Raw genomic sequence first — 21,917 nt, 5'->3', positions numbered from 1 at the left:
ATGTTCCATGTTATATAGCAATTCTATGTTGCTCAAAGTTGAGAATACTTTCCTTCGGAAAGTTGGGAATCAAGTTTCTTCCTGTGTGGGCTCTTCTCTCCCCAGCCAGGGAGGGACCAGGACGAAGGAATGCGAGAAGTGACAAATGAGCCCTGTATCCCGTCGACTGGACACGGTCCATCGCCACCGAACTAATTTAGGTAACATGTGGCAGAGACTGGAGGTTCCAGAGAACGTCTAGGGGATGCTGTTCCCACAGTTTGGTCTAAACAACGCCAGACAATTTCATTGGGCCAGGGGGGGCACGTGATCCACCAAAACCTACAGTTTTTTTTTGGGAAACAGTTTGGAAGAGAGGACAGTGTGTGACGAGACTGGAAATAGAGAGTACCCGCCAAGAGTGTGCGACTAGGCTCGAAAAGGAACATTATCCTCCAAAGTGCGTGACGAGACTTGGAATAGAGTAACTTACACGGTAGATTGTGTGCATAAGAGTTCGAACCCGGGACAGTATTGTGTTATAAGTGTACAATCGTGTGTGGCGATAAGTGCCAATCATGTGTAACAAGTGTATCCTTTTTCTTGTGTAAGTATGTTAGGTTTAGGTCTTTATTAATTAAACATGTTAAAATCTATGTTTGTTTCCCTTATCTGCAGGGTTTAGAAATTAATATCTGATCATTGGTAACTGCAACGGTTAAACAAGACCAGGTAACGTTAGGTCGAGCTCTTGGCTCATAAATTCCCCTAGCTTCCCTGGCCGAATCCTGGAACGGACCGTTACTAAACCGCCAAATTTGTTGTATATGGCCATGCCCTTGAACAGGGACCTAAATTAATCAAAATTCGACCGTTGCATTCATCATGATCAGGTCTTAATTTGCCGTCTGTTCGGGAGTGTTGCATGCGCGTCATCTTCGCAGCATGTGGAGGAATAAAACAGGCGATAGATAAATAATAAATGAGAGTAGGGAGTGACCCAATATCAATTGGAATTTCTAAATTTCTAAATACTAATAATTCGCGAGATGTGGTAAATTTTTAAGTTTAACTAAAAGGGAATTTTTAATGTTCCGCTTAAGGAAAACTCATTTTTTAATGATTCATTAGTTATGCCCAGAACTCGCGCCATGGACGCCGAACTTGCTACTTTTATTAGGGAACAAATCGAAGCAGCCGTCTCCCCACTTAAGGAAATTATTAAGCAACAAAGTGAAGAAATTAAGCAACAAAGTGAAGAAATTAAGCAACAAAATGAAAAAATTGGGGAATTAGAAAATAGGCTGCAAAAGCAAATTGACAATGAAAACGAAAATATCAAAGGGATTGAAAGTGATATAAATGACATGCATGAGAATATTGCGGGAAAGGGCGATAATCCAGGCGTAAATGGGAAGCTTGATGTTATTGATAATTCAGTGAAGGAATTAAAATCAGAATTAACGAAGCAAGGGGAGACCAATGAAGAAATTCAGACAAAAGTAACCATCTTGGAAGAAAGCCATAGTAGTCAGAGTAAACATTTATTGGAACTTGCAAGTGAAATTGAACAAATAGATGGGGGAATACGCGAATGTTTTCAGTTACTAAATCAAATTGAAAAACCAAAGGAGACAAAAGATTCTCCGCTAATGAATCCTCAAGTACAGGTGCCTGAAGTCGATAACGACACTGCTCACAAGTCAACATGTGGATGCAGAAGGGATCATATTGATAGTAAATACGAGACTATTAATAACAGGGATGTTCCTCAGTCCCGTGCGGTAACTAATCAAAGGGTTCGCTGCGAGGAAACACGAAACAGCTTTTGCACGTCAAGAAGGGGACAAGTGTCTTTCAGTGACGATGAGGAGTCTGTTCTTGATGCACCTTGCGGTAAGAATTCCGGAGGGCAACTTTCCCACAATCATAAGATTATTAAATATGGAGACCTACAGCGATTCCCAAAGTACAGCGCGGCGCGCACAGATTATCTCGCATCTCAGTTCCTGCAGGACCTCGAAGAGTCATTCGAGTTATTGGGTGTTCCTGAGTCCGAGTATTTAAGATACATACCACTACTTTTGCGGGGGGTAGCAAAAAATTGGTACCTTCAGGTCAAGCACAGCATTGTGAACTATAAAACATTCAAATCAATGTTTCTTGCCACTTATCAATCCGATTCGTGGAAATCGACTTTCCTGGCCAACGTAATGAGCGCTCGTTACCAGAAAGAAAGCGGAAAAACCATGCTGAGTTACTTCTGGTCACAGATTCATCTGCTTAACAACATTCAACCGGACATGTCTGACCAGCAGAAAACTGTGCTTGTGGCCAATCAAATGCCAAATAAAGTAAGAGAGGCTTTATTGGTTCATCCGTACATAAGTTTGGAAATGGCGGCAGAAATTGTGTCGAGATTCGATGCAATTTATCATCATAATGAGGGTGGAAGATACAAAGCAAACGATAACCATAGGAATTTCAAGGACAATAGAGAGAAGGGAGACCGGGTCTATGGAACCAGGCAAATAAACATAAGGGCGTCAAAACCGCAAAGGGGCGCTGGTCCGGTGGCAGGTAGTCGTCCTTCAAGCCCTCCAGGCAATTCACGCTTTCCACCTTATAACATGGTCAGCAGAGGGGGGAGAGAGCAAAACAATGCTAGACAATGGGGTAGAAATTTCGGAGACAGACAGTCTGATCGGAACTTCAGAGGAACCGATCGACAGAATAGGTGGACTTCGCCAAGGAGATTTGACGATTTGCAGCAGCGAGGACAGTACGAGGGGCTCCCAAGAGAGCGGCGACCTATTTCTCCACGAGGAAATTTTGAGGCTGATCGCGGTGGATATGTCCAGAGGCAAGCTAGAGTGAGTTCACCTAACAGACCTCCCATATATGAAAATGCAACTGGTGGTCCACTGACTGATCAGGATTCTACAGGAAATGGCCCTTTAGACTACCAAGGGAACCGCCCATTTCAGTCATAATGGAGGAGCCAACAATTGAGATGTAAATATGTCATAAAATGATAATTAAGCTTAGTGTAAATTTTCTTTCTGTGCCAATTGCGTTATTTCATCAGTGAAATTAATTAAGTGCTTACTGCGTCCGCTAAAGTGATACTGTACTAAGCGAGTGATTAGTGTGTTTTGTTTAATTGATAGTAAGTGTACGCGAGAGTGTCGTAATGTGTTTAATGAGTAAAAATTATCTAAAATACGTCAGTTTATATGGTGAATGAAGATTTAACCTATTAAGTGGTGACCCGTAATCCAACAGTATGATAATTAAACGCTGTGAAAAAGGAAATATTCAGTACATAAATAAGTGAACTTCGATTAAGAGTTAAGAAATGTGTGCATATTTTCATTTTTGAAAGCTGAGGTAATGTGAAAAATGTAATGCTGTGACATTCAAGAGAAATTTAAGTTTAAAGTGAGACGACGTGATGTGACTAAGAAGCAAGAAGTTTATTTTATTGTGTCCGCCAGGAAAGCAATGAAGTTATTTTATTGAATCCGCCACAGAGCGATGAGATTTATTTAATTGTATCCGCCAATGGGCGATGAAGTTTTTATATTGTGTCCGCCAATGAGCGATGAGGTTATTGTATTAAGTCCGCCAATGAGCGATGAAATTGGTTTTATTAGTACCGCCAGAGTGCGAAGAATTATTATTATTAGTACCGCCAGAGTGCGAGTAATTATTATTATTGTGTCCGCCAGAGAGTGAAGAATTTTATTATTGTGTCCGCCAGAGAGCGAAGGGTTTATTTTGTGTGCGAGTTCCGCTGGTAGGAACGATGCTAAGTAGGGATATTTTACTAGAGTATGGGGAATATACGACGATTTTTATTTCAGGATGAATAAGTTACATGCTGAAATGTGCTTCAATTATAATGTCACAAATGGAAAATTATATTATTAGTCAATTGGATAGTGCACAATGTTATAAGATAAATGTAATTTGTTTTACTTTGCTTGAGATATGCTCGGCAGTGAAATTTAAAAGTTGGAATTATTTTATAGTTACTTATATGCAGCGTCAACGAATGCAAATTTACTTTTAAAAATAGATTAAGAAGGTCTAGGGTCCACCAATCAATTTGTCAGTCGTTACAAAGGTTATATCAATTTAAAGATTCGGAAGAAGAAAGGTGTTGGATACATTGGTAAGAAAAAGGCAAGGAAGAAGAGAGGGTCTTTTAGCAACCATCCCTCGCAGGTCAATGTTTTCTTTCTCTCACAACGCACTTGTACTCACAGCACATGAAAAGGAAATGATTATTAGTTGTTAAAAATATATATAACGCAGTTGGTACGTACTATATCGCTAGTAAATGTTTGTAAATATTTGAAGTTATCATATAATTAGTTACTTTCTTTTATATTTGTGATGTTTATTATTATTTTATTATTGTGTGTGTAAAGAAATAGCACGGTCCTAGAAGGCCAGGTTTATGGCTTTTCAGGCAAAAGAGGAGAAGTTTCTGTTTCTCCCCCTGAAGGGTAGGAATGGTCAGTCAGCTGGGGTGGCCGGAGTGAAGGTCACAGCGAAAAAAAAAAAAGAAGAAAAAGGGGATGTCTACCCCAGCCCTGGCCCAAAACCATGGTAACGGTTGAAGTTTTTGCTTGCGATGACGTGTGACGGGCCAAGTGAATGCATCACTTCAATGTGAAGTCACGTGAAATGACAAAACGACAGTGTTGCAGTATGCAGATATTAAACACCAGAACAAGAACAATGTCTAGATGAGGATGTGTACTACAGTCTGTGGGAAAGGAGATGCGATAGCCACTAATGCCGTCAAACGGTTGGGCGGGAACTTTACGTCACATACCATGAAGAAGTAATAGGATCTGAGCTTATTATGTCCTTTGCAATTAGTCACTTCATTAAATGATTTACTAAATCCCATCAATTTACATTGTCGAGTTTATTATTTGTGTTCTTTTTGGTTTAGGTTCAATATCTTCTCCGTAGAGAAAATTATGCTCATTTCTTTGTTTTCCTTGACCCTGTACATCCAGGGTCAAGGAAGTCAGTAATAAGGTGTGTTACATACAGTGTACACCAGGGCCGGCGCTAGTAATTTTGCCGCCCTGACAGGTGGCGGCAGATGCCGCTCCCTCTCGAAAGCCCCCCCCCCCCCCCTTCCCGTCATTACGTAGCAACGGGAAATTGAAAGTTAATATATTCCTAAGTAAAACATCAAACTATAAAATAAATAATTTTATTATACTATTAACCAAAAAAGGATATTTCGCTCGACCACAGTTAAACACTAATTTTATATTAGACTTAATACTATATTTTATGAAAACTCTCTCTTTCTCTTAAATGTATCTTAAATGTAACAAGTATTAGGAAAGAAATGAAGGCTTGACTTCATATGTTTAACGTTGTAGGTCTGTGATATATGATTGGATTTTTAAAATGTGGGTGATCTAAGGTCTGAATTCTTTCCTGCGTTTTCCCCGCATAAAGCGGCTCTGGGGTTCACCCAGCCTCAAAGGAATGGGTGTACCATGGGGGCAACCCTGGGAGGTAAAGGCGGCCGGAGAGTGGTGCTGATCACATCACCTCTAAAATGGCCGAGATCGAGAATGTGTGTGGCCCTACCCCCCACATCCCCTAAACGTGCCTTCATGACATGGTGCAATGTGCACAGGGAACTTTACCTTTGCATTTAATATTCTTCTTCGTATAAAGCTATCTTGCATAAAATAGAAACAAGGGTGTTTCAGACATGATTGATAGGAGATAGTATTTTTATTAGCCTTAATTTCCAAGAAGAACTTTGTTCGCCACTTGCCACGTTTACCGACAAAGTTAATAAATCCGAAGTTCTACACTCACATTAGGTGCAAAATCATGACTGTTTATCAGTTTAAGGTCTCCTTTCGTGTAATTGTTTTCTTATAGCCAAAAACGCTTTTCGTTCATCTTTTAATTCAGTAGCTTTCATGTGTTAACATTCTGGGAGTTTTCTACAATTTTCAAACAAAGATAAGATTACATGTCTTTAAGCTTACTAATATCATAAAAGAAATGGAAAATTCACTATGATGTTTAAGCTGCTAAAACCTTTCTCTTAGAGCTAAAATAATCGTCTACGGCCTGGTAATAAAAATCAACTTTGTACCGCTTTAGTGGATCTTCAACAGTTTCATCATACTGAAACTGCTTCTTCTTTCGATTTCGGTCCTGTACAGTGTTGCCTATCTTTGGATCATCTATATCTATATCTAAATTCGATGCCAATTCATCAACCTGGACTCAAAGGTCGCCCCCCCCCCCCCCGACGCTTCCACGAGTGGAGGGATGGAAGTCCTACCAGGCTGCCAAGTGGTGTCTAAGAAACTTTGAAATTTTCATCACTCCTGCTTTTTCAAAACGTGGAATAAGAAGTCATACGTACCATATAATTAGTGAGCAAAGAAATGTAAAGCCACACAACTAGTTTGCAATACACCGAGCCTCATGCGCGACCATTTGGACAGTTTTATTGTCGCCAATTATTTGAAGGAGCGCATCATAGACCTCTCCCATTTGACATCTCAACAAAGTTAAGGCATCGAATCTGCTTTCCCACCATGTGTCACTCAGTGGTTTTAAAGTGACTACTGAATTGTCTTAAAATCACTTCCTGTGATGTAATAGGGTTTTTGATTAGAGACAATTCGTATAATACATATCGTTGTTGCCAACAATAAGTAGTTTCACGTTCACCACACTCTTCGGTTGTTTAGAAATCGTAAGAAGAAGGATCTCTAAATTTCCGCTTTCACATGTCAATGAAACTTTAACATGAGTTCAGTGTAGGTCACAAAAGAGATTTACATATTGTTATGATATCTTTCGAACCACGAGGGGGGGGGGGGGGGGGAGACGATAACAGGGAGTGTATGATACAGGAAATGGTATCTTGGCTCTGTGTAGTCTGTTAAAAAGGGCGTGTCTGTGTTTGTTCCTTAACGTGCAATGGAAGAATAGATAATTTGGCGTTTGTTTGATTACTCTGCAATCACATGCAGGAGATTCATAACGTGATGTTCTTTTGATTATATGAAAAAAATACTGGTGACATTTTGAAGGATTCTATAGAGCAGAAGTTTAAAATGTATTATACAAATTAGTAATAGTATTTTAAATATTTGTGGCAACGTGTTCAATTCACTGAAGTATTCTTAAAAAATGTATACTACTATGTAAGACCATTACAGACACATTAACATTTATTTCATAGAACTTATAAGCTATATTAAAAAATACAATACTTCTGCAACTCAATTCTGCTTTATGGCCAAGTTACAAAGCAAAAATTAAACCATTAAGCTAAACTCCTACAGCTGATCAAAATCTAATTACGGTTTCGCAGTAACGCAACTTAGCTTTGAACAAAACTTCGTGTATATTTTGTGCTTATAAAATACAGACACGAAACTTGTATTAATCATTTTACACATCGGTAAGAAGCCACACTTGGTTTCTACTGCAGAAATTAAAGACTACACATCGAAAGGTGGAAAAAATCTGCCCTTACATGTTGACCTGAGACTGCAGTGGCGTTTCTCAGGATTTTCGAAAGGGAGGGGTTACGTACACTATTTTTGGTAGTCATCCCTCATTTTGCCATCTTTTCCTACATTTGACGTTCTTTCTTTTTAGGAATACTGGGCCATCGGGAAGGGTTATAACCCCCACCAACTCCCGCTTGGGCACGCCACTGCCTGTGAGAATGAAATATTACTTTATGACAAGTTTGCGTGAAAGCAAAGTTGTACAATATTACATTTCATGTTAGGCAGACTTTGATATATTCGCGGAAACATGTTGTGCACTGAAGAAGAAAAAAATGACTTCCCTACTTTTCTGGATCCCGAGCAGTCGGGAAATTCCGAATGGTCATTTCAAAACGGTATTAATTCTTTTCTTTTCTACATTGCAAATGCCTAGAACTTATCGGAAATTGTTAGTTTTATTCCAGAAATGCAAAGACAATCACTTAAGGTGAAAATGACATGTAGAATTTGAAATTTCCAGAGCGTCGGAAAATTTCCCGACTAGTCGAGAAATTGCGAATATTTCCCGTCCCGAATGACGGGATTTAAAAAAAAAATCCGTTCCGATCAATAATATTCTGTCCCGCATAACAATAAGTACCTATCGATATTTATTTTCAATTTGTCTAAAGCCACAAAATGTAAATGGGTGGAAATGCTCATTTGTGTACTCGATTTCGTGTGTTCAGTTTCTGGTATGGTTTTCCTATCTGCATAGTGCAACACTAGCGCATAGATTTGGAATTCATTTCATTGATAAATTCACTTCTTACCGTCGTTTCGTCATCACGAGTAAACAACGGATTGGCCCAACCTATACTTCTAATAACCTTGGTCTACCCTAGTGACACAGTTTCTTTCAAGAACATCTGGCTCGAAGGATAGCATGCTTGCGCCAAGTGTCATAGTTAAATATAATCAAAGTATATTTTAAGTGTCATATTATTTTAATTTTTCAACATAAGGATATTCATATTTAGATTTTTAATTTTAAGGAATTATGTGAGAACATCTCTTCTAATCTAGATAACTACACTTAGTGTTACAACAAGTGTCATTTGTTTTTGTTTGGAATTCAGATTTATTTTCTAGGAGTTGTTAAAGGAACAGGTTCTTCACTGGCGAACAGACTTTTTTATTCTATAAATTTGAAAAAATAGGAAAGAAGGTAATCAGTAAGCCGGTCAGTAAAAGAGAGCGAGGAGATTCCAGATAGAAGGTAATTTAATTTTGTAGCTAATCCTGGTTTTTCTAAAAAATAGTTAGTAGTAGCTAGAAGTTTCAGTAGTGCTATAGTTATTACTATATAAACAAGTAGCGATAGGGGTTGCTTAGTCTATTATTTATTGCTTGTGTATTAGTTTATATCTTTATTGGAATGTCTATTGTATTCATTGCATTTGCTACAAGTTATTAAGTATAAGTAATTATAGGAATTGATCATAAGATTATGTTAGACATTTGTATTCAAACTAACTTTGCCTATGCTGCAAGTGAGCATCCACTTTCTAACACGTTTCTTAAAGCATGAGCTGCACGTGATTAATTACTAATTGGTGAGAGAGAAGGTGAAGTAAGAAAGATGAATTTATTCTTAGGTCGAATGATAGAATGATCAAATGATGAAGAGAATTTTATAGAGTTTTATGACAATGAAGTTAGCATATTTGTTTCCATATTCATTTCAAAGTACCATTTCTTATATATAAGAAAATGAGTTGATGTGTGTTTACACTTGATATTTATAACACTTAATTTGTGTGAGGATGTTATGAAATTTAGTCCGTAAGATGATTTACGTAACTTTTATTGATTAATAAATGCACATATACGTTATTATTTGCAAACTAGTTAAGAACGGATTCTAAGGATGTGTACACATATTTTTCTAACAGATACTATTGTACTCGTATCTATGAAAATTTTGTTGTGTGTCAATTTATAAATAAAATAGGTATTTTCTTGAAGTAATAGATGGTAGAAAGAGGTTTTTAGTTATAAGTTATGTATACTTTTTTCCAGTACTCTTGATAAACTTGTGAACAACATAATATTAAGGTGTGATTTTGGGTTATTTCCGGAGAAAGATTACAATTGTTACAGTACGAATAACAAGCAACAATTATGATATCTGAGATATTTTATATATGTGGTAATATGTATTTTATTCTACCATTAGCACCTTTTATGTTTTTCAGTAGTAGTTTAAAAACTTAAATTTGAGTGTAGGTAAAGTGTTAAGTATGTGCTGAAATAAATTTAATTAGAAAGAACAATTTATTAATGATGGTCACGGTAAATTTGCAAACTTGTCTTTTTACGTATTTTGTTTACTTATTATAAATGAAAAAACTATACATATAAAAGTGACGATCGCAAACTTATGTAATAAAAATGAACTAATCACATTAACATGTTGATAGGCCAATACGAGATCATACTATTGACGTATTTATAATTTGTAAATCTATTTTATACTGATGATATTCTAAGGCAAAAAGTATTTACATATTGTCATGTTTTGGCATTTTGTTCTTAAGTTTCTATGAAGAATCATATAAAAATCTAATTAACAGATATAAAAAAAAGTATTTTACTGATAGATTATGTCTTGAAAATATGAGTATTAGGTCAACTTTTAACTCATGGAAAAATTACATCTTGAACTCTTGTCTGTTTATTATGTTCAATATCATAATTCTAATCAATTTCAAATTAAATATGTTATCTGGTAGTTTCAAAAGTGAAACCTAAGTAGAAGTTTATTTTCAATTATAGGTGGATGTATATGAGAATCAACACCTGTGTTCTTATGTTCATGAGGTAATTGAGTTCAAAATGTTTTAATTTCATTTTAGTAATATTCAAATGTCCCATATGTTATGCTTAGAATTTACTGATATTAGATAAGGTTGAAATTTCATTTGCTTATTAGTGTATTTTATTGATCTTTTTTTATGTTTACCTGTATGAGGTATCATAAAAATGGGTTATGAAAATCTGTCTAATTTATCATCATGATGGTCAGATAATTGCTTCTTTTATTCAGCATTTATTCATGTACTTTTCAGGTTCCAAAATGACCATTAGAAAGTAAGAAAATTTAATATAGTGTTATTAGAGTTCACATTATCATATTATTAATATACTTGATATGGTCATATCATTCATATTTTGATTTTCAATAAATATATTCGAGTGGATAATTCTCTACTAAGTGTAATCATGATACGTGTAATAACATTATCTCTCTATGTGTGAACGGTAGAAGTAAGATGTATGTGTATAATATATCCTGCAATTTTTGGAAAAATGAAGTAAATGAAAACGAGTATATTCGTAATGCATGGTGATGAAGTATTTAGGATAGACAATTATTGACATTAAATAACATGTGGTTAAGCGCTTTCTAAACAAACACTAAGTGAAGTGATGGTGATAGAACATTTAATCGGAGACAATCTGAACATTTCGCCAAGGAGATGAACTCTCATCAGTGGTGCGAAAGAAATCACGTGTCCCTTACCCACACATCCAGTTAATCGACATGCCGTGGTGTAATTTGTGAAAAGCTTCCAGAAGTTCCCCATAGACTCAAAGTGACAAAAGAGTTGATTCCTCTGTAGACACCTGAGAAAACCAAAACTTTATGAAGTCCAAACCCAGTGACGTTTGGCATTCCAGATAGAAAGAAGAGAGAATAACCCATCCTTCTTTCCTTCCCATCCCAACGACTTGCGAAGACATCGGCAGTTATTAATCCTTGTTAACCGAGAAGACAAATATACCCTTCAACCTTATTAAGTCAAATTTACCCAACCTTATGAATAAAGAAGATGTCATGGTGTGACAGAACTTAATGGACAAAAGTCCAGCTGAACTATATACAGGGTGTCCACCAAGTGAATGAACAAAGTTTAGTGTGATTATATACAGGGTGTTCGACTAGTGAAAGACAGTTTCATCTCATCATATACAGGGTGTTCCACTAGTGAAGGACAAATGATGAAAAATTTCTTCACAAGTTCAGAAATTTTTCCCCGGAGGAACGGGAATATATAGCAATTCTATGTTGCTCAAAGTTGAGAATACTTTCCTTCGGAAAGTTGGGAATCAAGTTTCTTCCTGTGTGGGCTCTTCTCTCCCCAGCCAGGGAGGGACCAGGACGAAGGAATGCGAGAAGTGACAAATGAGCCCTGTATCCCGTCGACTGGACACGGTCCATCGCCACCGAACTAATTTAGGTAACATGTGGCAGAGACTGGAGGTTCCAGAGAACGTCTAGGGGATGCTGTTCCCACAGTTTGGTCTAAACAACGCCAGACAATTTCATTGGGCCAGGGGGGGCACGTGATCCACCAAAACCTACAGTTTTTTTTGGGAAACAGTTTGGAAGAGAGGACAGTGTGTGACGAGACTGGAAATAGAGAGTACCCGCCAAGAGTGTGCGACTAGGCTCGAAAAGGAACATTATCCTCCAAAGTGCGTGACGAGACTTGGAATAGAGTAACTTACACGGTAGATTGTGTGCATAAGAGTTCGAACCCGGGACAGTATTGTGTTATAAGTGTACAATCGTGTGTGGCGATAAGTGCCAATCATGTGTAACAAGTGTATCCTTTTTCTTGTGTAAGTATGTTAGGTTTAGGTCTTTATTAATTAAACATGTTAAAATCTATGTTTGTTTCCCTTATCTGCAGGGTTTAGAAATTAATATCTGATCATTGGTAACTGCAACGGTTAAACAAGACCAGGTAACGTTAGGTCGAGCTCTTGGCTCATAAATTCCCCTAGCTTCCCTGGCCGAATCCTGGAACGGACCGTTACTAAACCGCCAAATTTGTTGTAATGTCCGGTTGATGCTTTGCAAATTTTCATGTGTTTACTTAAATTAGCAATGCTAATTATTTTTTCGCATTGAGTACAAAGCCTAGTAGGTAACAAACGATTTATTTTCGAACCTGCTTCGCAACATCTTGCCCTATGCTTGCTAATATTAGTTTTGGAGATGAATTTTCCACAAATGACACATTCGATGAAAGTGGTAGATGACATTTTTTTAAAAAAATATGCTTTAAGTAAATAACAATAAGACGTACAATCAAGTCAAGATTCAATAAGAAAATTTTAAACTTACGATAATTGATAGAATGTAACTTAAAAAAGACAATAGTTATAATTATGATAATTTTTGTTTTTTCAGCTCCGGTATTTATATACAAATTTTCTCCGAAAAAAATACAAAATTCAATACAAATACAAATTCATACAAACTCAATCTGTGTGAAAAACGACTTGAACCCTCTTCAAGATAAAATAATTCTAGCTATTACGATAAAATTTTCAGCTATGTTATTTATACAGAATTTCCAGAGACAATAGAAGTAGACCGGAAGTAGACCGAAAGTAAATTTGTATAGGTGTGCGTGGGTGTGCGTGGGTGTATACTTAAAAAAAAACCTGGAAAAACTCACAAGTGTCTGTCAAGTAACTCCCCGCTGTAACAGGTGACGGAGGAACAGTGTGGGAGGGAGACCAGCAGTCGGTAGGTAAGCCAAGGCCCTTCAAGGGCTGTAGCGCTGTGGGTTTAGTTTTAGTCTGTCAAGTAAACCGGAAGTAGACCGGAAGTAAATAGGTGTAGGTGGGTGTAAGTGTGCATGGGCGTGGGTATTCGTGTGTGTGCGTGAGTGCAGGCGTTACGTACTTTAACTCGTAAGAAATTATGACATTCGTACGAAGTACGAGATGAAAAACACAGATTTACAATAGTATAAAATCAACAAATACATCATCAAAATAGGTTTACCATTGTGGTTAAAAATAATAAAAACAATAGGCCTCGTACCATTCGTACGAAGTACGAGGTGAAAAAACACAGATTTGCAATAGTATATAATCGACAAAAAACATCGTCAAAATAGGTTTTCTATTGTGATTAAATCAATAAAAATAAGAGGCCCCGTACCAAGTATGGTGTTGAAGGAATCAACCTACTCTACTTCATTTCAACAATTGTACTTGCGACTGTAACGGAGAGAGACGCAGTAGAGTCAGGATGGCCGAGCGGTGTAAGGCGCTGCGTTCAGGTCGCAGTCCGGTCTTCCGGGCGTGGGTTCGAATCCCACTCCTGACATTTTTGCCACCTTCATCTTCTACGTCTTCCTTTCAACAATTATGATTGGGAGTGTTACGGAGAGAGACGCTGTAGAGTCAGGATGGCCGAGCGGTCTAAGGCGCTGCGTTCAGGTCGCAGTCCGGTCTTCCGGGCGTGGGTTCGAATCCCACTCCTGACATTTTTACCACCTTCATCTTCTACGTCTTCCTTTCAACAATTATACTTGCGAGTGTTACGGAGAGAGACGCTGTAGAGTAGAGGTCTGCACGGGCCTAAATTGTAAGGCCCGAGTCCGGCCCGGCCCGAGGAAATAAAACCCGAACCCGACCCGAGTCCGATAATAAGTAAACATGAGCCCGGCCCGAGCCCGAAAACATAATTAAAATTACTTTCCAATTCAGCATTTGAAAAAAAAATGGGCACTGTTGTACTTCGGTAACTAGCTGTTATAAAAAAATGTATTCTCATTCTCGAAGTAAACCATAATTTCAACAATTAAAAATTATTTTTCGATGACAATATTCGCTAACAAAATAGCCACGAGGCCCGGGCCCGACCCGAGCCCGAGAAGTTCTGGTTATTTATGGCCCGAGTCCGGCCCGCGGGCCGGGCCGGGCCTAGGCCCGAGGGCCTGGCCCGAGCCCGTGCAGACCTCTACTGTAGAGTCAGGATGGCCGAGCGGTCTAAGGCGCTGCGTTCAGGTCGCAGTCCGGTCTTCCGGGCGTGGGTTCGAATCCCACTCCTGACATTTTTGCCACCATCATCTTCTACGTCTTCCTTTCAACCATTATACTTGCGACTGTTACGGAGAGAGACGCTGTAGTGTCAGGGTGGCCGAGCGGTATAAGGCGCTGCGTTCAGGTCGCAGTCCGGTCTTCCGGGCGTGGGTTCGAATCCCACTCCTGACATTTTTGCCACCTTAATCTTCTTCGTCTTCCTTTCAACAATTGTACTTGCGACTGTTACGGAGAAAGACGCTGTAGAGTCAGGATGGCCGAGCGGTCTAAGGCGCTGCGTTCAGGTCGCAGTCCGGTCTTCCGGGCGTGGGTTCGAATCCCACTCCTGACATTTTTGCCACCTTCATCTTCTTCGTCTTCCTTTCAACAATTATACTCGGGAGTGTTACGGAGAGAGACGCTGTAGAGTCAGGGTGGCCGAGCGGTCTAAGGCGCTGCGTTTAGGTCGCAGTCCGGTCTTCCGGGCGTGGGTTCGAATCCCACTCCTGACATTTTTGCCACCTTAATCTTCTTCGTCTTCCTTTCAACAATTGTACTTGCGACTGTTACGGAGAAAGACGCTGTAGAGTCAGGATGGCCGAGCGGTATAAGGCGCTGGGTTCAGGTCGCAGTCCGGTCTTCCGGGCGTGGGTTTGAATCCCACTCCTGACATTTTTGCCACCTTAAACTTCTTCGTCTTCCTATCAACAATTATACTCGGGAGTGATACGGAGAGAGACGCTGTAGAGTCAGGATGCCAGAGCGGTCTAAGGCGCTGCGTTCAGGTCGCAGTCCAGTCTTCCGGGCGTGGGTTCGAATCCCACTCCTGACATTTTTGCCACCTTAATCTTCTTCGTCTTCCTTTCAACAATTATACTCGGGAGTGTTACGGAGAGAGACGCCGTAAAGTCAGTATGCCCGAGCGGTCTAAGGCGCTGCGTTCAGGTCGCAGTCCAGTCTTCCGGACGTGGGTTCGAATCCCACTCCTGACATTTTTGCCACCTTCATCTTCTACGTCTTCCTTTCAACAATTATACTTGCGAGTGTTACGGAGAGAGATGCTGTAGAGTCAGGGTGGCCGAGCAGTCTAAGGCGCTGCGTTCAGGTCGCAGTCCGGTCTTCCGGGCGTGGGTTCGAATCCCACTCCTGACATTTTTGCCACCTTAATCTTCTTCGACTTCCTTTCAACAATTATACTCGGGAGTGTTACGGAGAGAGACGCTGTAGAGTCAGGATGGCCGAGCGGTCTAAGGCGCTGCGTTCAGGTCGCAGTCCGGTCTTCCGGGCGTGGGTTTGAATCCCACTCCTGACATTTTTGCCACCTTAAACTTCTTCGTCTTCCTTTCAACAATTATACTCGGGAGTGTTACGGAGAGAGACGCTGTAGAGTCAGGATGCCCGAGCGGTTTAAGGCGCTGCGTTCAGGTCGTAGTCCAGTCTTCCGGGCGTGGGTTCGAATCCCACTCCTGACATTTTTGTCACCTTAATCTTCTTCGTCTTTCTTTCAACAATTATACTCGGGAGTGTTACGGAGAGAGACGCTGTAGAGTCAGGATATCCGAGCGGTCTAAGGCGCTGCGTTCAGGTCGCAGTCCAGTCTTCCGGGCGTGGGTTCGAATCCCACTCCTGACATTTGAGCCACCTTAATCTTCTTCGTCTTCCTTTCAACAATTATACTCGGGAGTGTTACGGAGAGAGACGCTGTAGAGTCAGGTTGGCCGAGTGGTCTAAGGCGCTGCGTTTAGGTCGCAGTGCGGTCTTCCGGGCGTGGGTTCGAATCCAACTCCTGACATTTTTGCCACCTTCATCTTCTACGTCTTCCTTTCAACAATTATACTTGCGAGTGTTACGGAGAGAGATGCTGTAGAGTCAGGATGCCCGAGCGGTCTAAGGCGCTGCGTTCAGGTCGCAGTCCGGTCTTCCGGGCGTGGGTTCGAATCCCACTCCTGACATTTTTGCCACCTTCATCTTCTACGTTTTCCTTTCAACAATTATACTTGCGAGTGTTACGGAGAGAGACGCTGTAGAGTCAGGATGGCCTTGCGGTCTAAGGCGCTGCGTTCAGGACGCCGTCCGGTCTTCCGGGCGTGGGTTCGAATCCCACTCCTGACATTTTTGCCACCTTAATCTTCTTCATCTTCCTTTCAACAATTATACTCGGGAGTGTTACGGAGAGAGACGCTGTACAGTCAGGATGTCCGAGCGGTCTAAGGCGCTGCGTTTAGGTCGATGTCCGGTCTTCCGGGCGTGGGTTCGAATCCCACTCCTGACATTTTTGCCACCTTAAACTTCTTCGTCTTCCTTTAAACAATTGTACTTGCGACTGTTACGGAGAAAGACGCTGTAGAGTCAGGATGGCCGAGCGGTCTAAGGCGCTGCTGCTGCGTTCAGGTCGCAGTCCGGTCTTCCGGGCGTGGGTTCGAATCCCACTCCTGACATTTTTGCCACCTTAACCTTCTTCGTCTTCCTTTCAACACTAATACTCGGGAGTGTTACGGAGAGAGACGCTGTAGAGTCAGGGTGGCCGAGCGGGGAGGGCGGCCCCTGTGGCGGAGTGGTTAGCACATCGCGCTACGACGCCAGGGGTCCCGGGTTCGATTCCCGGCTCGGCCATGGATGTTTGTGATTGTCTGTCCTGAAAAGTCTTGAAATTGAAATATGAATGAAATGATATGAGTGAATGAAGTGTGATGGGGGAAGCTTCCGCATAGGGGCTTTCCTTTAAAAAAAAAAAAAAAAAAAAAAAAAAGCGGTCTAAGGCGCTGCGTTTAGGTCGCAGTCCGGTCTTCCGGGCGTGGGTTCGAATCCCACTCCTGACATTTTTGCCAAATTCGTCTTCTACGTCTTCCTTTCAACAATTATACTTGCGAGTGTTACGGAGAGAGATGCTGTAGAGTCCGGGTGGCCGAGCGGTCTAAGGCGCTGCTGCTGCGTTCAGGTCGCAGTCCGGTCTTCCGGGCGTGGGTTCGAATCCCACTCCTGACATTTTTGCCAAATTCGTCTTCTACGTCTTCCTTTCAACAATTATACTTGCGAGTGTTACGGAGAGAGATGCTGTAGAGTCCGGGTGGCCGAGCGGTGTAAGGCGCTGCTGCTGCGTTCAGGTCGCAGTCCGGTCTTCCGGGCGTGGGTTCGAATCCCACTCCTGACATTTTTGCCACCTTCATCTTCTTCGTCTTCCTTCCAACAATTGTACTTGCGACTGTTACGGAGAAAGACGCTGTAGAGTCAGGATGGCCGAGCGGTCTAAGGCGCTGCGTTCAGGTCGCAGTCCGGTCTTCCGGGCGTGGGTTCGAATCCCACTCCTGACATTTTTGCCACCTTAATCTTCTTCGTCTTCCTTTCAACAATTATACTCGGGAGTGTTACGGAGAGAGACGCTGTAGAGTCAGGGTGGCCGAGCCGTCTAAGGCGCTGCGTTTAGGTCGCAGTCCGGTCTTCCGGGCGTGGGTTCGAATCCCACTCCTGACATTTTTGCCACCTTAATCTTCTTCGTTTTCCTTTCAACAATTATACTCGGGAGTGTTACGGAGAGAGACGCTGTAGAGTCAGGGTGGACGAGCGGTCTAAGGCGCTGCGTTCAGGTCGCAATCCGGTCTTCCGGGCGTGGGTTCGAATCCCACTACTGACATTTTTGCCACCTTCATCTTCTACGTCTTCCTTTCAACAATTATACTTGCGAGTGTTACGGAGAGAGACGCTGTAGAGTCAGGATGTCCGAGCGGTCTAAGGCCCTGCGTTCAGGTCGCAGTCCGGTCTTCCGGGCGTGGGTTAGAATACGACTCCTGACATTTTTGCCACCTTCATCTTCTACGTCTTCCTTTCAACAATTATACTTGCGTGTGTTACGGAGAGAGACGCTGTAGAATCAGCATGTCCGAGCGGTCTAAGGAGCAGCGTTCAGGTCGCAGTCCGGTCTTCCGGGCGTGGGTTCGAATCCCACTCCTGACATTTGTGCCACCTTAATCTTCTTCGTCTTCCTTTCAACAATTATACTCGGGAGTGTTACGGAGAGAGACGCTGTAGAGTCAGGGTGGCCGAGCGGTCTAAGGCGCTGCGTTCAGGTCGCAGTCCGGTCTTCCGGGCGTTGGTTCGAATCCCACTCCTGACATTTTTGCCACCTTAATCTTCTTCGTCTTCCTTTCAACAATTATACTCGGGAGTGTTCCGGAGAGAGACGGTGTAGAGTCAGGGTGGCCGAGCGGTCTAAGGCGCTACGTTTAGGTCGCAGTCCGGTCTTCCGGGCGTTGGTTCGAATCCCACTCCTGACATTTTTGCTACCTTCATCTTCTACGTCTTCCTTTCAACAATTATACTTGCGAGTGTTACGGAGAGAGATGCTGTAGAGTCAGGGTGGCCGAGCGGTCTAAGGCGCTGCGTTCAGGTCGCATTCCGGTCTTCCGGGCGTGGGTTCGAATCCCACTCCTGACATTTTTGACACCTTAATCTTCTTCGTCTTCCTTTCAACAATTGTACTTGCGACTGTTACGGAGATAGACGCTGTAGAGTCGGGATGGCCGAGCGGTCTAAGGCGCTGCGTTCAGGTCGCAGTCCGGTCTTCCTGGCGTGGGTTCGAATCCCACTCCTGACATTTTTGCCACGTTAATCTTCTTCGTCTCCCTTTCAACAATTATACTCGGGAGTGTTACGGAGAGAGACGCTGTAGAATCAGGGTGGCCGAGCGGTCTAAGGCGCTGCGTTCAGGTCGCATTCCGGTCTTCCGGGCGTGGGTTCGAATCCCACTCCTGACATTTTTGCCACCTTCATCTTCTACGTTTTCCTTTCAACAATTATACTTGCGAGTGTTACGGAGAGAGACGCTGTAGAGTCAGGATGGCCGAGCGGTCTAAGGCGCTGCGTTCAGGTCGCAGTCCGGTCTTCCGGGCGTGGGTTCGAATTCACTAATGATATCTTTGCCATCTTAATCTTCTTCGTCTTCCTTTCAACAATTATACTCGGGAGTGTTACGGAGAGAGACGCTGTAGAGTCAGGATGGGCGAGCGGTGTAAGGCGCTGCGTTCAGGTCGCAGTCCGGTCTTCCGGGCGTGGGTTAGAATCCCACTCCTGACATTTTTGCCACCTTAATCTTCTTCGTCTTCCTTTCAACAATTGTACTTGCGACTGTTACGGAGAAAGACGCTGTAGAGTCAGGATGGCCGAGCGGTCTAAGGTGCTGCGTTCAGGTCGCAGTCCGGTCTCCCGGGCGTGGGTTCGAATCCCACTCCTGACATTTTTGCCACCTTAAACTTCTTCGTCTTCCTTTCAACAATTATACTCGGGAGTGTTACTGAGAGATACGCTGTAGAGTCAGGATGGCCGAGCGGTCTAAGGCGCTGCTGCTGCGTTCAGGTCGCAGTCCGGTCTTCCGGGCGTGGGTTCGAATCCCACTCCTGACATTTTTGCCACCTTAATCTTCTTCGTCTTCCTCTCAACAATTGTACTTGCGACTGTTACGGAGAAAGACGCTGTAGAGTCAGGATGGCCGAGCGGTTTAAGGCGCTGCGTTTAGGTCGCAGTCCGGTCTTCCGGGCGTGGGTTTGAATCCCATTCCTGACATTTTTGCCACCTTAAACTTCTACGTCTTCCTTTCAATAATTATACTTGCGAGTGTTACGGAGATAGACGCTGTAGTGTCAGGATGCCCGAGAGGTTTAAGGCGCTGCGTTCAGGTCGCAGTCCGGTCTTCCGGGCATGGGTTCGAATCCCACTCCTGACATTTTTGCCACCTTAATCTTCTTCGTCTTCCTTTCAACAATTATACTCTGGAGTGTTACGGAGAGAGACGCTGTAGCGTCAGGATGTCCGAGCGGTCTAAGGCGTTGCGTTCAGGTCGCAGTCCGGTCTTCCGGGCGTGGGTTCGAATCCCACTCCTGACATTTGTGCCACCTTCATCTTCTACGTCTTCCTTTCAACAATTATACTTGCGAGAGTTACGGAGAGAGACGCTGTAGAGTCAGGGTGGCCGAGCCATCTAAGGCGCTGCGTTCAGCTCGCAGTCCGGTCTTCCGGGAGTGGGTTCGAATCCCACTCCTGATATTTTTGCCACCTTCATCTTCTTCGTCTTCCTTTCAACAATTATACTCGGGAGTGTTACGGAGAGAGACGCTGTAGAGTCAGGTTGGCCGAGCGGTCTAAGGCGCTGCGTTTAGGTCGCAGTCCGGTCTTCCGGGCGTGGGTTCGAATACGACTCCTGACATTTTTGCCACCTTCATCTTCTACGTCTTCCTTTCAACAATTATACTTGCGAGTGTTACGGAGAGAGATGCTGTAGAGTCAGGATGTCCGAGCGGTCTAAGGAGCTGCGTTCAGGTCGCAGTCCGGTCTTCCGGGCGTGGGTTCGAATCCCACTCCTGACATTTGTGCCACCTTAATCTTCTTCGTCTTCCTTTCAACAATTATACTCGGGAGTGTTACGGAGAGAGACGCTGTAGAGTCAGGGTGGCCGAGCGGTCTAAGGCGCTGCGTTCAGGTCGCAGTCCGGTCTTCCGGGCGTGGGTTCGAATCCCACTCCTGACATTTTTGCCACCTTCATCTTCTTCGTCTTCCTTTCAACAATTATACTCGGGAGTGTTCCGGAGAGAGACGGTGTAGATTCAGGGTGGCCGAGCGGTCTAAGGCGCTGCGTTTAGGTCGCAGGACGGTCTTCCGGGCGTTGGTTCGAATCCCACTCCTGACATTTTTGCCACATTAATCTTCTTCGTCTTCCTTTCAACAATTATACTTGCGAGTGTTACGGAGAGAGATGCTGTAGAGTCAGGGTGGCCGAGCGGTCTAAGGCGCTGCGTTCAGGTCGCAGTCCGGTCTTCCGGACGTGGGTTCGAATCCCACTCCTGACATTTTTGCCACCTTAATCTTCTTCGTTTTCCTTTCAACAATTATACTCGGGAGTGTTACGGAGAGAGACGCTGTAGAGTCAGGGTGGACGAGCGGTCTAAGGCGCTGCGTTCAGGTCGCAATCCGGTCTTCCGGGCGTGGGTTCGAATCCCACTCCTGACATTTTTGCCACCTTCATCTTCTACGTCTTCCTTTCAACAATTATACTTGCGAGTGTTACGGAGAGAGACGCTGTAGAGTCAGGATGTCCGAGCGGTCTAAGGCGCTGCGTTCAGGTCGCAGTCCGGTCTTCCGGGCGTGGGTTAGAATACGACTCCTGACATTTTTGCCACCTTCATCTTCTACGTCTTCCTTTCAACAATTATACTTGCGAGTGTTACGGAGGGAGACGCTGTAGAGTCAGCATGTCCGAGCCGTCTAAAGAGCTGCGTTCAGGTCGCAGTCCGGTCTTCCGGGCGTGGGTTCGAATCCCACTCCTGACATTTGTGCCACTTTAATCTTCTTCGTCTTCCTTTCAACAATTATACTCGGGAGTGTTACGGAGAGAGACGCTGTAGAGTCAGGGTGGCCGAGCGGTCTAAGGCGCTGCGTTTAGGCCGCAGTCCGGTCTTCCGGGCGTTGGTTCGAATCCCACTCCTGACATTTTTGCTACCTTCATCTTCTACGTCTTCCTTTCAACAATTATACTTGCGACTGTTACGG

The 21,917-nt window shown here is 42.9% G+C and overlaps 1 protein-coding gene and 25 non-coding genes across 26 annotated transcripts in view; all 26 read left to right on the top strand.

Annotated features, from left to right (window-relative positions):
- LOC145990201 (uncharacterized) overlaps nt 1-21,917 on the top strand; it is a 135,131-nt gene that overhangs the window by 31,923 nt on the left and 81,291 nt on the right. The gene's annotated exons all lie outside the window — the stretch shown is intronic.
- Nucleotides 13,600-13,683, top strand: TRNAL-CAG (transfer RNA leucine (anticodon CAG)). The gene has a single exon. It is a non-coding gene; the product is annotated as a tRNA-Leu (tRNA).
- TRNAL-CAG (transfer RNA leucine (anticodon CAG)) lies at nt 13,760-13,843 on the top strand. The gene has a single exon. It is a non-coding gene; the product is annotated as a tRNA-Leu (tRNA).
- Nucleotides 14,330-14,413, top strand: TRNAL-CAG (transfer RNA leucine (anticodon CAG)). Its single transcript has one exon. It is a non-coding gene; the product is annotated as a tRNA-Leu (tRNA).
- TRNAL-CAG (transfer RNA leucine (anticodon CAG)) lies at nt 14,490-14,573 on the top strand. Its single transcript has one exon. It is a non-coding gene; the product is annotated as a tRNA-Leu (tRNA).
- TRNAL-CAG (transfer RNA leucine (anticodon CAG)) lies at nt 14,650-14,733 on the top strand. Its single transcript has one exon. It is a non-coding gene; the product is annotated as a tRNA-Leu (tRNA).
- TRNAL-UAG (transfer RNA leucine (anticodon UAG)) lies at nt 14,810-14,893 on the top strand. Its single transcript has one exon. It is a non-coding gene; the product is annotated as a tRNA-Leu (tRNA).
- On the top strand, nt 14,970-15,053 carry TRNAL-CAG (transfer RNA leucine (anticodon CAG)). The gene has a single exon. It is a non-coding gene; the product is annotated as a tRNA-Leu (tRNA).
- Nucleotides 15,450-15,533, top strand: TRNAL-CAG (transfer RNA leucine (anticodon CAG)). Its single transcript has one exon. It is a non-coding gene; the product is annotated as a tRNA-Leu (tRNA).
- Nucleotides 15,610-15,693, top strand: TRNAL-CAG (transfer RNA leucine (anticodon CAG)). Its single transcript has one exon. It is a non-coding gene; the product is annotated as a tRNA-Leu (tRNA).
- TRNAL-UAG (transfer RNA leucine (anticodon UAG)) lies at nt 16,090-16,173 on the top strand. The gene has a single exon. It is a non-coding gene; the product is annotated as a tRNA-Leu (tRNA).
- Nucleotides 16,250-16,333, top strand: TRNAL-CAG (transfer RNA leucine (anticodon CAG)). Its single transcript has one exon. It is a non-coding gene; the product is annotated as a tRNA-Leu (tRNA).
- Nucleotides 16,730-16,819, top strand: TRNAL-CAG (transfer RNA leucine (anticodon CAG)). The gene has a single exon. It is a non-coding gene; the product is annotated as a tRNA-Leu (tRNA).
- On the top strand, nt 17,609-17,692 carry TRNAL-CAG (transfer RNA leucine (anticodon CAG)). Its single transcript has one exon. It is a non-coding gene; the product is annotated as a tRNA-Leu (tRNA).
- On the top strand, nt 17,769-17,852 carry TRNAL-UAG (transfer RNA leucine (anticodon UAG)). The gene has a single exon. It is a non-coding gene; the product is annotated as a tRNA-Leu (tRNA).
- Nucleotides 18,569-18,652, top strand: TRNAL-UAG (transfer RNA leucine (anticodon UAG)). Its single transcript has one exon. It is a non-coding gene; the product is annotated as a tRNA-Leu (tRNA).
- On the top strand, nt 18,729-18,812 carry TRNAL-CAG (transfer RNA leucine (anticodon CAG)). The gene has a single exon. It is a non-coding gene; the product is annotated as a tRNA-Leu (tRNA).
- Nucleotides 18,889-18,972, top strand: TRNAL-CAG (transfer RNA leucine (anticodon CAG)). The gene has a single exon. It is a non-coding gene; the product is annotated as a tRNA-Leu (tRNA).
- Nucleotides 19,528-19,611, top strand: TRNAL-CAG (transfer RNA leucine (anticodon CAG)). The gene has a single exon. It is a non-coding gene; the product is annotated as a tRNA-Leu (tRNA).
- TRNAL-CAG (transfer RNA leucine (anticodon CAG)) lies at nt 19,688-19,777 on the top strand. The gene has a single exon. It is a non-coding gene; the product is annotated as a tRNA-Leu (tRNA).
- On the top strand, nt 19,854-19,937 carry TRNAL-UAG (transfer RNA leucine (anticodon UAG)). The gene has a single exon. It is a non-coding gene; the product is annotated as a tRNA-Leu (tRNA).
- TRNAL-CAG (transfer RNA leucine (anticodon CAG)) lies at nt 20,174-20,257 on the top strand. The gene has a single exon. It is a non-coding gene; the product is annotated as a tRNA-Leu (tRNA).
- On the top strand, nt 20,654-20,737 carry TRNAL-CAG (transfer RNA leucine (anticodon CAG)). Its single transcript has one exon. It is a non-coding gene; the product is annotated as a tRNA-Leu (tRNA).
- TRNAL-CAG (transfer RNA leucine (anticodon CAG)) lies at nt 20,814-20,897 on the top strand. The gene has a single exon. It is a non-coding gene; the product is annotated as a tRNA-Leu (tRNA).
- TRNAL-CAG (transfer RNA leucine (anticodon CAG)) lies at nt 21,134-21,217 on the top strand. Its single transcript has one exon. It is a non-coding gene; the product is annotated as a tRNA-Leu (tRNA).
- On the top strand, nt 21,774-21,857 carry TRNAL-UAG (transfer RNA leucine (anticodon UAG)). Its single transcript has one exon. It is a non-coding gene; the product is annotated as a tRNA-Leu (tRNA).

Source organism: Lepisma saccharinum, chromosome 7 (assembly GCF_977018435.1).
Source record: "Lepisma saccharinum chromosome 7, izLepSacc3.1, whole genome shotgun sequence".
Taxonomy (NCBI): Eukaryota; Metazoa; Arthropoda; class Insecta; order Zygentoma; family Lepismatidae; genus Lepisma; species Lepisma saccharinum.
Note: the sequence above shows the minus strand (reverse complement) of the source record. Positions and strands in the feature narration are given on the sequence as shown.